This window comes from Athene noctua, unplaced genomic scaffold, assembly GCF_965140245.1.
Source record: "Athene noctua unplaced genomic scaffold, bAthNoc1.hap1.1 HAP1_HAP1_scaffold_217, whole genome shotgun sequence".
NCBI lineage: Eukaryota > Metazoa > Chordata > Aves > Strigiformes > Strigidae > Athene > Athene noctua.
Genome location: NW_027437685.1, coordinates 47,890 through 58,937, shown reverse-complemented (window position 1 = coordinate 58,937; position 11,048 = coordinate 47,890). Strand labels below are relative to the sequence as shown.

The 11,048-nt window shown below is 55.1% G+C and overlaps 1 pseudogene; it reads right to left on the bottom strand.

The window, feature by feature from the left end:
* Positions 1–4,620: 4,620 nt before the first annotated feature.
* Positions 4,621–8,532, bottom strand: LOC141955426 (transmembrane protein 209-like; annotated as a pseudogene).
* Positions 8,533–11,048: the final 2,516 nt, after the last annotated feature.

Sequence of the window (11,048 nt, the reverse complement as noted above, 5' to 3'; positions counted from 1 at the left end):
ACCGTGGGGCTGCACTGCTCAGATACGGTGCCGGGGGAGACACAGAAGCGTGTCACAAAGGGGGTCACGGTGACGCGTCACCCAGGCCGGGTGGGGCAGGGTTCCGCTGCAGGGGGAGGGACCCAGCTCGCCATTGGCCAACAGCTCCTCTCAGGGTGTCCCCAGGCCCCCATCATTTCCCCTCAGCACCTTCCTGCACCCCCCGGCTCGTCCCGGAGCGTTCACACACCCCAGCACAGCCCCCCGAGCACCTGCTTTGGTCCCGACAGAAACACTCCAGACTGCCCTGCCCCACTTTGCGGTCACCTGAAGCGTTTGCTCGCCCGTGTCCAGTTCTGTCCCACGCTCACAGAGTAGCTTTAATCTGCTACAACAGGGTCCTGGTTTCAGCTGGGGTAGAGTTAATTTTCTCCAGCTGGGAGGAAGCACAGCCCCAGGGCTGTGTGTTGTGACGGCAGGATCTCTGTTCTGTCGGGGGCGCTGGCCGGGAGCGGGCTGGGTATCGGTCGGTGGGTGCTGAGCAATCGCCTTGGGCATCACCCATTTGTACTTTCTATTACTGTTATTGTTTTATTACAGTCACTAAACTGGTGGTTTTTTATCTCAACCTACGAGTTTTCCTTGCGTCCCTCCACTCTCTTCCCCCATTCCCCCAAGGGGAGGGTGAGCAAGCGGCTGCGTGGTCTTTGGCTCTGACAGAGTTCAAACCACGAGAGTCCTTTTTGGGGCCCAGCGTGGGGCTCGAAGGGTCGAGATAACGGCAGATCGGGTCAGTGTGTCATAGCCATTGGTTAAAGCATTCATTACATCAGCTTATCAATTGCTGGGCATAACGTCCATCGCTTGGCTCCTTAAAACTGCCTCTCCTCATTTGCTGTATATAGTCCCCCTGCTGCTGCTCAGCACCCATGGGAGCTGGGTTAAGATTTTCATTTTGCTGAACTGTGTAACACTGATCGATGGCACGATGAAGTTCTCAGTCCTGAGGCTACTTACAACTCTGTTTGAGAATTTGGGGAATTTTGAATATCCAACTAACGTGGTCATCTTACTGCTGGGAGCCAGTGTGTTCCCACACGTGGTGCAGGCTTTGTTCAGGGTTAAGCAACTATTGAAGAGAATCACCCGGAGATCTACCCCAAGGCTGGAGAATTCTGAGTGGCTGGGGGTGTGGGACAGCACGGGCAAGTGCCCAGGACAGTGGCCACCTCCGGTGTATTGGAACTTCACTCCCAAACAGGTGCAGAATCCCAAAAAACTAGTCAAATATTTGGAAAAGGTATGGTGTCACCCGGGTAACTGCAGAGAGACCCAGCTCACTGCAACGTGCTGGGGCCTGGCCCGTGCCTACCGAGTCAGTGTGCAGAGGTGAAAGCCATCCAGGTGGCCTTGGCTGCCGCCGAGCGAGAGAGGTGGCCAGTGCTCTGTCTCTGCACTGACTCGGGGTGGTGGCAAATGCGCTGTGGGGGCGGTTACAGCAGCGGGAACGGAGCCACGGGCAGCGAGAGGCAAACCCGTCTGGGCTGCTGGGTGAGGGCGAGGTACTGCTGCTGGGGTAGAGAACCTGGCTGTGAAAGTACAGCGTGTAGGTGCTCACGTACCCAAGAGTCAGGACACTGAAGAACATCGGAACAACCAATAGGTGGATTAAGATTAAGGTGGCTCGAGTGGATCTGGACTGGCAGCATAAGGGTGAACGATTTCTGGCTCGCTGGGCCCTTGACTCCTCAGGCCATTAGGGCAGAGATGGAACACAGAGATGGGCAAGTGACCGAGGGGTGGACTTAACCATGGATGTTATTGCACAGGTGGTCCATGAATGTGAGACGTGCTGCCATCAAGCAACCAAACGGTTAAATCCCCTTTGGTACAGGGGACGATGGCTAAAGTATAAATATGGGGAGGCCTGGCAGGTTGATTATATCACGCTCCCACAAACTCGGCACGACAAACCCTGTGTGCTTACAATGGTGGAAGCAGCCACTGGTTGGTTGGAAACTTATGCCGTGCCTCATGCCACTGCCTGGAACAATATTTTAGGTCTTGAGAAGCAAGTCTTGTGGTGACATGGCACCCCAAAAAGGATTGAATCAGATAAAGGGACTCATTTCCAAAACAGCCTCACAGACGCTTGGGCCAAAGAACGTGGCACTGGGGGGTGTATCACATCCCCAATCCTGCACCAGCCTCTGGGAAAATGGAGCGGTACAATGGACTGCTGAAACTGCACTGAGAGCAATGCGGGGTGGAACTTTCAAACACTGGGACGTGCATTTAGCAAAAGCCGCCTGGTCCGTGAGTCCCAGAGGATCTGCCAAGCAGGCCGGCCCTGCTCAGTCAAACCTCCCACGCGTGGCAACTGAGGCACGGACTCTCCACTGAAGTGCAGAAGGAAAGACCCTTTATTCTTACAATAGTACCTACTTATGCTCTCGCTAAAGCTCTTACTTCATAATTAGCGAATCAGCAATTAGGCAGCTCTCAACCTTTCCTCCTACCAGCACAGAGCACTCTCACACGCTGTGCAGACCGATCCCCTGCTCGCCCAGGCGCTGTTCCCGCGGCGGGAACTCCTCACAGTTCAGCACTGTCCCACAGCTCGGGGTGGCAGCTGTCCCTTGTTTTTCCCTGACACCTCGGCACAACTCGGCAGTTTCTGATCTCTCCCCCAAGGCCTGTTTCTCATCAAAGCCCCGCTGCTGCTCAGGGGCTGTGCAGGGCTGACAGGCCGATGTCTCCCCCACGCCTCTCTGTCAGGTGACCACCCTCAACAAGTCTCACTCTGATGTTTTCTTCAGAGCTCCTCTGGCTACAATCCTACTGAAAAATCCCTTCTTGTCAGACACATCACTGGCCGCTCCCAGCTCTAACTGAGCTTCGGCCTCTCCTCTCTCCTCCCCGCGTGTGCGAGCCACGGCTCTGCCCCTTCCTGCCAAGCCTGACCTTGCTCCCAGAGAGGGTGCCATTCCTTTTGCTCTGCAGCTCAGCGAGCAGGTCCCTGCTCAGCCAAGCCCCTTCTGCCCCCTCGCTTGATGCCTGACACGGGGCAGCTGCCTGCTCCCGAGCTCCCCAGAGGTGCTTCTGCAACCCCGACCCCCTCAATTTGGCAGCCTCCTCCCTCACCTCCAGCATCACTGTTACAGTCACAAAGGAGCTTAACAACAGAAATACTGAAGCCAGCCAAGGACAAAAGGAATTCAATTAGAGTATCAAGTCAGGCGGAGTTTCAGTGACTCTCTAATACTTTCTAAAAGACCAGAAAATTCAGTATAGAAATGGACTAAAAGGTCTAAAAGACTAGAGGACTAAATGACCAGAAAATTCAAATAAAGGAGTCAGGAAAACACATCTCTAGAAAGTATCAGGTAAAGCTTTGCTTTCTGAAGCTTTTCTGAACCGTGAGGCAAGGGGTATGATGAAGCACAGCCCTCCACCATACAGGGAATATATACTTTGATGAGGCCACTCCCTCTCACATTGGTCTGGGGAAATCAAGAAGCTGATAAACACTCCGTGGGGGATTTGTATGCGACAGGAGCTGGGAACTGATGCGTGCTGGCCCTGGGTTTAGGAACAGATGCTCAGCAGTCTGGCACGGATCTCATACTCATCTTTGCTTTACACCACCCTTATTTAAAACCAAATCCCAAAAAACCCACACAAAACCCACAAGCAAAACTTTAGACCTGACAGATTCTGTGAGTGAAGGGGCAATCCAAAGCTCGACTGACTGTTTTGCCACCATGTGCAATTCACTCTGCCCTGCTCCAGCAAGGGCTGTTGCTAACTAAGACCAAGGTTTTTCCTTTTGCTTTTATTACGCTGCTCGGGACAGTCAGAAAAAAACCAGCCTTTGGGTTGGAATTTTCCACGCTTTGAGCCCGGGAGAGCGAGCTAGAAATACTGCAGAAACACCAATTTAGAAATCTGAGTTCCAGCAAGGAAAACCAAACCTCGTCACAGAGACGGGACGTCTCGGCCCCAGACGGGACCGACGTTTCTGACCTTCGTGGTCCAGGAATCCACGTGACCAAGGAGGTGGCGCTGCATCGTCCCCCGTGCCCAGACCTATGGAAAGGGCCATTAACTACGTGTGAGAACTTCAGAGAATACCAAGAGTTTGTAGGGTCTGTGACAGTTTCTGACGCTAACTACATCATTCCAACTGCATTTTTCCCCAAATTCTTATACACCTGCTGGCTGGATCACGGGACTCCTACAGCAGCTTCACGGAGGACGCGCTCACTCTCCAGTCACGCTACAGCCACCCGCCATGAGCCCAAAGTCAGTCTGAAGCTCTCTGCTCTACGAGGATAAAATTGCTCTGAACTGCGGGCTTGATGGAAGAGGTACCTGAATGGGCAGTTTCATCAGGGTAACGTAGGAAATAATCGATCCCATTTCACTGAGGCCACGGGAATGGCGTTCCTTGGCATCAGACTTCTTTCAGACGCCAGGGTAAAGGCTTTATGCTTTATGTCCTTCAGCTGTTCCACGGGGTTCCACACAAATCCCTTCCAACTCCAGTTTTAGATCAGAAATGGATTGTATCCAGTGTGAGCCTTGCTCTCCAAGGGAGAAATCCTTTTCCCACTACAGTTCAGAGTTTGCAATGGCCATTTACAGTGACCACGAGCTTCGCAAGCTGGATGAAGACAGCTCAGCGCTCGAGGATTTCTCTCTCCCACATTCCTGATGCAGCTCGAATCCAAACCTCTGCACAAAGCTGTGTACTTTACAGACCCGTTTCTCTCCCTTGACCACTTTTGCTGTGGAATTTACCTCTTCTGCAGCCCATATCGAGCGCAGGTCAGGTACATCCTTGTGTGGTGATGGGGCCCGGGGCCTGCAGGCCAGCTGGTACCGGAACTTTCTCAGCACCTGCGCGCAGTCGGCGATGGAACGGCTGCAGTTGCCCAAAGCTGGGCTGCTGGAAGGAGAGCTGGAATCCAAACACCCTGAAACGATTCCTTCATTAAACACTCACGTACAGTCATTGCCAAGAAGTTCTCGACGCAACAGCACAGGCACAGCAGGTCAGGATATGAAGGCTTTGGCCAGACACAAGGACACGAACTGCCATGAATAGGGACACTGAGGTCGGTCTGCAGAAACACCGACTGCACCCCGACTGTCCCTATCCAGGACAAAAACTGCCTGCAGGTAATTCACCCCCGCATCTGAAACGCCTTCTCCACAAAATATCCCTCTCATCACACGGCAACAGAGCCCGGCAGCTTATCACGGGCCGCTACGGCCAACGGGTGCCACAGAGACAATCTCTCAGCACACGTTCCCAGCCCATCCCCAGCAAAACTTTGGAGGAAAACGTTCTGGAGGTCCTAAGCCACGGAGACAGGTAGAAACGACAGTGTCCCACCTCACGTCCGAACCACTCAGCAGGAGACTCCACTAGTCAGCAGCCGCCTTTACCCAGTCACAGGCGATCACCACAAACGAGTCAGGTCTATCTCCTAGTACGGCTGCACTGGAATCCTTTGGGACTTTTCTCATCCGTAAAAGCCAATCTCCAACAAACGCACCCCCTTCTCCTGACCAAGCTTTTCCCATCAAATCACTTTGGTTTTTACCGAGTTGGACTCTCCGCCGCTTCTGTTCCTCTCTCCGAAGGCAGGCGTGCAGTGCCCTGAGGTCTGTCACATCCTCCTCTGCGCCCGCAGAATTACACAGAGCGGGGGAAGAGCCGCAACGAGACCTTAACCCGCCGCTCTCCAGTGGCCCAGCGCTAGGGGGGACGGTGACCTGCTGGGAGAGGAGCTGGAAACCTTGGGCAAAGGAAAACAAACGGTTGTGTCATAGAAGGAAGACAGAATTCCACCTTGATTTCTAAACGACATGAACAAAAAAGACTCTCATTTGGGGTCTGGATTGGGTTTTTGCGGTCTCCTTTGCACTTACATTTTGATTGCTTGGCTTTGCTTTGTTCTGAAACAAACCAGCTGCTCTAAACCGAGGAAGTGGCACTAGGGAAGAAGGACAAATCCCAATATGACAAATTTAGATCCGCTTTGCAAAAGGAGCAAACACACACATAGACAACTCTCCGGTGGCTACCGCTCCCCTTCAGCGGCACAGGCACCAAACGAAGACCCGAACTGCACCCTGGGGAGCTGTCCTGGTCCTTACCCGAGTGCAGCTGCTGCTCGGGGAGCAGGTTCCAGCACTGACGTAAGAAGCGCTGCCGCTTGGCAGAGCCCGTCCTTGGGGGCTGCACCCCGGGACACAACCGGTACCAAACTGCGGGCGGGCGCGAGGGCGGCGGGACGGGCTGTAACTCAGCACACTCTGGCCCCGGGGCGGAGGAGAAGGTGCCGCCAGCTCACGTGGTGGAGGTGTTTGTACCGCTGCGGGAAGGAAAAACAGAATGAGCATCGCGGATGCAGCAGCCCCAAACTCTCCTCCCCGCTTAGACACGCGCACAACGCTATCTTAAGGCGATTTAGAAAAGATGCAAGAAGGGATGCTAGAAAGATCTGGCCCCTACAGAACTCGGCAGTCAAGTCACTGACAGGAAAAAAGAGAAGACTGAGACACAGGACAACACCTCAGCACCAATCCTGCAGCTTCAGATTTCAGTGTTACCAGGCACCTTGCGTAACCCAGGGGTTTCTCTATTCCATCGCCTATTTCATCAGCTCAGCTCTACCTGCCTACTCTGTGCATCTTGAGCCGCTGAATGTCTCAACTGATCTGTGCAAATGAACACAGGAGATGCTCAAACCTTGGTGTTACAGCGTTACAACCGTCTGCTCCCCGTTTTCTAGGCCAGACGAGCAGAGCGCAATACTACCGTGCCAGCATCTCGATTTTGGTATATTTGCCTTGTCAGCTTCTTTTTAGAACTTTGCTTTGATCTCCAAAAGATTTCTGAGTAGCTCATTTCAGACTTCACACAAAGCTCTGTCTGTCCCTCTCCTTTCATTCTCCTTACCCAGCGAGACAGTAGTGGGACATCAAAATTAAATATGGACCTGCACTCTCTGCCTGGCTCCTGCTTCCATGGACAAGTCACAAACTCCTTGGCCAACCTCACAGGGTTCAAGTCCCTCCCTGTCCTTCAGCAGCCGCTCTCATCCTGCCCTTTCCCACCGCCTGTGTTTGTTTCCCCTCCAGTTCTCCCACAAACACTCAACAAATTGTCACGTGACGTGGTGAATTTTAATACGCTGCGGTAATTCAGTTTACTGCTCCTGTCAGAGGAGGCGATTCAGAGCGCCCTTCGCTAGAGAATCCTGCCCTTGAGACAGAGACCGTCTGGAAACAAAACAAAAGAATTCAAAAAGAATTGCCAGAGATATTGACTGCACCCACCTGCATTCTGCAGCCCCAGCAGGCTCTGCTGGCCAGGACTCACGACAGGCTGGTCGGTGCCCCTGCGTATTTGAAGCACACCCAGAAACCAGAGGCGGCGTTCAGGCTGAGCAGAGATGCAAGTGCGAGTTCTAGAAGAAACAGAGAAGTTTTTACTGTAGCTTGAGCACGGGGAATAACCAAAGTGTCTTGTTTGCAAAAACGGGCATATGCCCATTAAAACCAGGTCTAATTATTAGTGCTGTCAGTAAGTACCAATTTGGGCAACAGCCAAGATTTCTTCACCTTTTTATGCCAGAACCATTGGAGATAATTTTCCTTTCTGTACTGAGATTAATTGACACTGCTAAAATTGAATTTTTAAAGATGGACAGTTGTTTTCCAAATCTACTACAATGAAGTTGCACAGTATTTCTCAAAAACCATCTTCTGTCAGTTCATCTGTCACTCATCTCATGATTTTCCTCCTCCTCCTGCTTCATCCTCTAATCATATTTGATACAGCTGGCTTAGAGTCTGCTCCTCCAAAACAAACTTGAATTCTTGTGAAATGCCATCCACGCCCACGGTACAACAGAGCAGGAAAATCTGACGTGTTCCTCAAAGCCTTCCTCTACACGGTCAACAGATTTAAGGCACCAAGTAAGTTCTTCCTGTCTAAGAGAGCTGTTAACACTCCTTACCTGTCACTAACACGGATGAAATTCCAAGTTTCCAGGGAGACAGCGGAAAGCAAACTATATCTTTTTTTACATTTAAAACAAACAAAAAAATGCTTTTTTTTTTTTTTTTTTTTTAAAAAGCTAGTTTAAAGACTGCTTCTCCAGCAATCAAACTGACAAGTGAAAAAAAGAAAAGAACCTTGAAAACTAATCTAAATGCTGCAGCAACTCACCAAGATATCAGAGCGGCCAGCAGGCGGTGTTGTAATAGGAGCTGATGAGATTTCCAGTCCGGAAAAGAAAAAAGAGAAGTTAGCATTTTGCAACTACTCCGTCCCAGGAAATATTTCGGGAGACAGGAAGGAGGAGGCTTTGCTTGTTTGACTCAGGTGTGACAATTAACGCACATTTCAGTACACAGCATGCCTGCGAGAGACACGTTAAGGAGTGCCCAGGCCAAGAGCCCTTTCCGGGCTTCCATCTCCTTCCTCATCGTGACGGCCCTGTCGATGATGGAAGTTGCTGGTTCTGGTGCCATGATCTCTAACAACAAACACAGAGAAATGACAGGATTTGACAACTTTTATACAGTAAGACCCTCAGTCAGCACAGGATTCAGGAAAAAAAAGCAGTAATCCAAAACAGACTCTGTAAATGGACTTTACCTTTAGCCAGAGTCATGTTTAGCATCTTAAAAAAAGAAAAATCAGATTCTTTTTACCAGTGAAAATAGATGATATTTCTTCGATGAACTCCCCCTGCCAGCACTGCCACCTCATTACTGAGGAACAGCGTCCACCTTCTCCAGTGAGGTGCAGGTAAGAGGACAGAGACAGATTCCAACTCGGTTTTGAAAAATCACATCCTTCAGCAGCCAGAGGCAAAGCTCCTGCCTTCTCCAAGCAGAGGGAGCCAGAGGCAGGAAAGGCCTTGCACAGCTCTGCAGTTTTTCTACTGAAAATTCCCACTCGTTTCAGTTAGGAACAGAGGATTTTCAGACCGTGCAGCCACGACCTGGGGGTTCGGTACATCTAAAAGTTAATACCAGATGTGAAAGAAATAAGCCTGGTGACGTTTTCTTCTAGTCCTGTCACCAAAACATGCTGCTGTTCCTTCCTGCCACTCACTTGAAAACTGGTCACATAATTCCTCACTAGAGGGGAACATAAATAATTTGCTTTCTAGGACAAATCCGTCATGTACACATCACTACCTGCTTACTGGTACAAGGATTCAACGGTGAAACAGTGAACATCAGGGTTCCTGGGAGATCTCTACAAGAACACGCTGCCTGGCAGTTTTCTTGACAGGCTTTTCACACGGTTTCAGCCCCAAGACTTCCCTCCCCACACCGACAAAGGAGCGACCCCTGGCAGAGACCCGCTCCCCATCCTCACGCTCCCCACCTCTCCCTGAGCCACGTCCTCCTGCAGAAGCTGCGCTCTCGGGGCACGGAACTCAAAGGGACGCTGGATCCTGTTCTGCCGGCAGAGGAGGGCCGGCTGGGGGGTTTCCCCTCCAGACTGAACGGTGTCCTCCCACGTCCCTGCCCTCTGCTGCTCGGGCACAGGCAGGAGGGGAGGCCTCACCCCGACAGCCCGGCAGGCGCTGACCCCAGGGCCACACAGGGAGGTTCCCCACACCGCCCCTTGCCCCAAGCCCCCACCTTCCCCCCACGCCACCCCCTCCTGGGAGGGCCGGGGGAGCCCCAAAATCGGGCTCGGCTCGGCCGGCGTCTCCTCCCCGGGGTCTCGGGTCAGAGCCGCCTCCAGTGCCGCACGCAGCGCCCCGAGATCGGGCGGGGGGGCCCTCGCTGCCCCCCGGGGTTCGGGGGGACCCCCAGGGTAAGGGGGTGCCCCCTCGGAGCGGCCCGCGATGGGGGGGCACCCCTGGGAAGACCTGGTGGTGTGGGGGGAGCCCTCAGGATCTCGGGGGGCCCTTCAGAGGCCTCCGGGATGGGGCGGGGGGGAGCCCCCTCTGCCGGGAGGGGGGCGCTGGGCTCGGCCTCTTCCGCCATCACCTGAGGGGCGAGAAAGGGGGAGAAAACGGGAAATTTGGGGGGGGGATGCAGCGAAAATAATGAGTTAACGGGGCAGCGGTGGCACTAATGGGGGCGCACCTCTCACCTGGGGTCCCCGAGGGGTCCTGCCCCCCCAAACCCCCCGGGGAGGGGATCCCAGTGGGCAGGGAGCCCTCTCCCGACCCTGTCAGGGGGGTCCCGTCCCCCGCTACCAATTGCCCTCTCAGGGGGTTCCCGGGGAGGGGGGGCTGGGGGGAAAGGGGGTGCGTGAGGGTCCGGGGATACCAGGGAGAACTCGGAGACGCCCGCCCAAGCGCGGGGGGCCCTGCCTACCTCAAAGGCCGGCGGGGAGGAGGGCAGGCAGAGGAGAAAGAAGGGTGGGCAGAGGAGGCGGCAGCGCCCGCCCCGACCGGCGCCGACTCCTCGATGGCGGCGGCCGAGGGAGGAAAGCGCCTGCCCGCCCTGCGGCCCTCGCGCCGCGCCGGCCCCGCCCCTGAACGGGCCCTCACCCGCCATGGCGGCCGCGGCGTCGCCCCGCACCTCTCCTCCGCGTCCCGCGCATGCGCCCCGCTGGCCCCGCCCCCGCCGCGCCCACACTCCCCGTGGCGGACCCCGCTCCCCTCGGGGCCACCGTGATGGCGGCGGCGGATCCGGCCGCCCCTGCGGGCTGCGGTGAGGCGCGAAGGCGGGTACGGGGACCTCGGGGGTGGCGTCACGCCCGCGTCGGGGCCTCCCCCGCCCGGGGGGTGCGAACCCGGCGGCTCTGGGGGGGTTGGGGTCCTCCCTTCCCCCCCCCCGCCTTTCCCCCCGCCCTTCCCGGGGGTCACGGGTCCGTGACGTCCCGGCGAGCGCCCCGGCTGCGGGGCGGCGGGTTCAGCCCCCCTTCCCCCGCCGCTGGCCTCTCCCCCGCGGGCCTCGGCCGGGCGCTGGCGCAGCCGCTGGGCGCGGGGGGGGCGGGCGGGCGGGCGGCGGCCTCGCGCTGCCCACGGACCGGCAGCGGGGCCGGGCGGGGCCCGGCGTCCCGGGGGGCGGCG